Source organism: Micromesistius poutassou, assembly GCF_964030765.1.
Source record: "Micromesistius poutassou genome assembly, chromosome: 1".
Lineage (NCBI taxonomy): Eukaryota > Metazoa > Chordata > Actinopteri > Gadiformes > Gadidae > Micromesistius > Micromesistius poutassou.
Window position 1 is genome coordinate 7310841 of NC_140271.1, and position 4680 is coordinate 7315520.

The 4680-nt window shown below is 44.5% G+C and overlaps 1 pseudogene across 1 annotated transcript; it reads right to left on the minus strand.

The window, feature by feature from the left end:
* Positions 1 to 640: 640 nt before the first annotated feature.
* Positions 641 to 2626, minus strand: LOC311382746 (annotated as a pseudogene). The gene is made up of 3 exons (XR_014684317.1): positions 2270 to 2626; positions 1210 to 1917; positions 641 to 1063 (listed from the first exon to the last, which is right to left on the minus strand). The product of XR_014684317.1 is annotated as an uncharacterized misc_RNA (transcript).
* Between the last annotated feature and the right edge of the window lie 2054 nt (positions 2627 to 4680).

Consider the following 4680-nt stretch of genomic DNA (forward strand, 5'->3'; position numbering starts at 1 on the left):
CCTGCTCTGAAAAAGCAGATTGTGGACGATGAGGAGGCCATACCCATTTTCCTTCTTGGTGACCCAGCCTACCCTCTGATGCCTTACTTGATGAAGGAATATTCCAGTGGTGGCTCCACACCTCAAGAACAGTACTTTGGGCTATGTTTGTGTAGGGCACGCATGGTCATAGAGTGTGCTTTTGGTCGCCTTAAAGCCAGATTTGCTGCATTGAAAAGGCCTATGGACGTCAATTTGCAGGACCTGCCCCATGTAATTTATGCTTGCTTTGTTCTCCACAACTTTTGTGAGGACAGTAAGGAGACTGTGGCTGATCACTCTGTATCAGGAGCAATACAATGTGATAATGACTTGCAGCCACCAATACAATGCAACAACTATATCACTGACTGTAACGAGACAGAGGGAAAGAGAGTGAGAAGAGTACTCACAAAGTACCTTGACCCATAACAAAAGACGGGCCCAAGACTGAATAGTTCACTGATTGTAATTTTGAAAATGTTGTAAATAATGTGTGGAGTGAAAATAAACAAATAAATGCAGTCGCTTTCAGAAGTCTTTCTTTTATTCAAAAGCAAACATTTTTAGTGCAAAAGTAAAGATTTTTTGTGCAAAAGTAAAAAAATGTATAATGTGCAAATCACTCCACATCATCTTGCATCAGTGCTCTTCGGTATGAAAACCTTTCAGTCGCTCGGCTGGGTGTTGCTGTAGGTGGGTATGCGGATGGATTGGGTGCAGGTGTGTGCCGAAAGGCTGGTGTAGTGGGTTGTGGTGTCATATGGACATATGATTGTGGGTACCCATGGAATTGTCCACTGCTGCTTTGGGGGGGTACAAACTGGGGTCTGAGCAGCAATTCCCTCATCAGGGCAAACCCATCCTGTATGGTGCTCGTAATGTTCGCAATGTTGGTGTTGATCTGAGTCATGTGCTCAGTGTGGCTTCGTGCCGACTCCTCAGCCAACTCCAACGTCCTCCTCTTGATTTTTAACTCCTCCTCTGCTGGGTCAGCCCGAGCTTTCCTCCTCAGTCGGTCCTCTCTGTGGCTGGTCAGCTTGGCCTAGAATTAAGCAGAACATTACTATTGGGCAAGTTAAAGTCAAAACTACGTTGTGAAGCAACACACGTACATAAACATGCATCCGTCCTAATGCCCACAACAACACGGCACTGTAGCACTAGCTAAGCTTGAAATGATGAGCCTACCTGGAGCAAATCCCTGCGCTGCTTCACAACTGCAGGAGGAAGACAGTCAATGGAGTCCGTCGAATGTGGGGATGCAGGCATATCGTCTGTCGATATTGAGGGCTGGGACGACGAATCCTCCAGGTCAGCTGTCTCGATGCTAGACTCGATGGAGCGCGTAGCAGGCGACCCACCCCAGATCTCCTGGCAAAGCTCATAAAAGAGCATAACCACCCGTCCTTGGCCACTTCGCCGTCCTGTGTCCACGGCCCGTCTGTATTTGCCACGAATACTTTTTAGCTTCGTGGCCACCTGGAGTTTTGAGACGGCCGTGGCTACGTGAGGAAAGTCCTCTGTTGCCTCCGTAGGACACTGTGCCCGAAACGCGTTCGCTAAATCCAAATATTTTGACTGGCACGACTCCTAGTCAACATTCTCTAGCAATTTATTTACCTTGTAATCGAGTGAGAGTCGCAGTAGCAATTCTACTTCACAGTCGGTCCACACAAAAGACTCTTTCTTCTCTACAGGCGCCATCGTCAACTTCTCATTCAGATTGTTTTCTGCTACTGTTTATTTGTATACAGCGCTCAAGCTTTTTGTGCATGCTCCCGCCTCTTCCTCTCAGTTTCCGGTGAATTTCTAAAAAAAACAGCGCCACCTACACGCCTGGAACATGAAGTAGCGTGTTGAGTCGTATTGAGATGGATCCGTGTGGACGCAAATGTTCTTGAAACGATGCCAGGGAAAACGGAGAAAAAAAAAAGATCGTTTTGGTACGTGTGGACTTGGCCTTAGTCTAACCAGACCATTAACTACCCTAGCCTAACCAGAACTGGTTTGTCTACTTCGAAGCCCCCAACACACAATGCCTAGTATGTTTCATTGGGCTAAAATCAAATTAGCATAACAAGCTGCAAAACATGTGGGAAGTTAATCTAACGTTTGTGTGCATGGAACACCTCGTTACAATCTAGTGTTTACGAAACAATCGCGGTAAATTACTTTGTCACTTTGGTCAACGCAATGTATTCACAACACATTAGTATTAGCATAAAACTCAAAAGATGAAGCAACTTACCTTTGCCAGTACAACAGTGTTTTGAGCGTTTGGAGGCTTGTAGATGGCCAGGTCTTGCACCCAACCACAGCAGAATGTCTCATAGCTTTTTAGCAATTTATGGCTTTTAAATTCTTGCATCGTATATTGACGGATGCCAAAAACCAAGTAGTTCACTATGTCCATATATGTGCAAGGTGGTTAAAGGTCCAGGTCTCTGTCCCATTCTGCTGCAGGTAGCTCGTATGGGTCGACGTTGTTTAAGTCTGACAGCTTCTCCTCATACCTCTGCTTGGCGCTGGTAGTGTTTGTTCCTGTAAGGACCCTTTTCCTTCGCCTTATTCTTCTCCATTTATTTATATCGTAATTTCTCCTGCGTCTATGTTTCCTCATCTGTCTGTATGCCGCTCTGACAACGTTTCTCCTGGCAACCGTGCTACCAGCATGGCGGATGGGCTCAAACCCCTCCCCTCCCCAAAAACCACGTGACTCCTCATTCTCAAATTGAGAATGAGGAGTCACGTGGTTCACACAACTTCACACACCGTGTGAAGTTATTTTTTCGTTTCGGCAAGTAGCCGTGTAATAATGTAACCTATAGAACGTCGCCGGTTATTATCTAAAATAAGCCCCTTAAGGGAGAAGACACCGCCGCTTCAAGTCGGGGTCCGGTTCGCCCTGTCGGGGCCTACCGTAATTTCTATATATATATATATATATATATATATATATATATAATAATAATATGGGTGCGGCTTATTCTGCTTTTTTAAATACATAAATGAAAGGCTTGCGGTATATATATATATAATTATACCCAATTATTATTTAATAATAGCAACTGCTTGCAACTCGCAACTCCTTGCGACTCCTTGCGGCGAGACGTGCTGAGACGTTCTAAAAACGGGGCAGTTCTGCTGCACCGGGCGGCGACGGCAGGTGGTCTCCCTAGCAACTGTGAACGCTCTGGCACAGCTGAGAGCCGCATCAGCATCACTTCCATCCTGCTAAAAAGTAACCTAACTTAGGTTTGCGATTAGTTTTATTTTGGTTGAGAGTAGGCTAGAGTTGCTGTGTTTCGCCATTCTCCACTACTTATGCATTGTAGTAATTCGCTGGAGCTTAGTTTGTTTAGATCACGCTAGTTGGATACATTGCATTCTTTCGTAGTGGCGACTTCTCGACTGCAAGGGAAGCTCGGCTTCCCCTAAAATTCCCCGAAAGTTAAATGGTCAGATTGACTGACTCGATTTCCTTCTCATACACGTGTTTAATTTGCGTGTGTTTAGACAGATGGGCGTGCACACACACGCGCACCAAGCATCACCCGCATTCATTCATTATTTTAAACACTCACTCGCGGTAAAACTATGTTTTCTCACGATCAAATACTCATCAATCCTAAAAGTAATGGGCTTGTACACGATGTCTTTGTCAAGAACATATGTGTTTGCTGTACGGTGTTTGCAGATGCATTGATTTAAAAGTAGGCCTACAATTTACCGCTGTATCAGCTGTTCTTTCCCAAATCATTTAACCAATCATTTACCCTAAAACTAGATTTTGTTTTGGAAGCCTGGAATATACTTTCTCGAATGTATTATTATTATTATTATTATTATTATTATTATTATTATTTTAACGCATGGCATAGCTTACTATACTTCATTCATGTTCATTCATGCAGCCCTATGGAAAAAAAATGTTTCCACAATCCACACGCTATTTCTATGCAGTTTCACACGTATGCATAATCTTTGACATCATAATATTTAACATGCAAGTGTAGTGGTGCCTGGTTGCTGCGGGGGAAAATCAGCTTTGCGCCGGGTGCAAACTAGCAACGACACATGCGTCGGTGTAGAAAGTAAATCGCGCCGGGCGCAAGATAGGGCCCTTCTTCTGTTTGGCGCACATGGCTAATTTGCATACGCGCACAGGACTGTAGTAATGGGAACATGTCGGACTGGCAGCATGTAACCATAACAACGGCTAACGTGTAACGGTAACGGTGGTCCCGTTAAAATAATGTCAATGAATCAGCTCAAGCCTAACGTTATCTACAATCGTTGTTCTGGAACCAAAGATAAGGATCTACAACTTGTAGGCCTATTTAATAAGCCTAAATTGTTCTGTGCTGTGTCCTGATTGGCTGAAGAGAAATAGCCACATCGTTGCGTTCTAAAACTGGACCTGGCGATTTGACATGTTCAATCTTTGGCGACTCCTTGCAATGCCTTGCGACGCCTTGCGACGACCAGTTCACACTGCTGCAACTTTTCCCCTGCGACGTTCTAAAACCGTCTCGTTGCAAGTCGTTGCGTCGCGAATCTTTGGTCTGAACTGGGCTTAAGACAACGGTAATTTAAAAGCAGTTCTACAATTACCTCTAGTGGAGCTAATGCTGCGGATCATTCCAATGTTTGGATTTT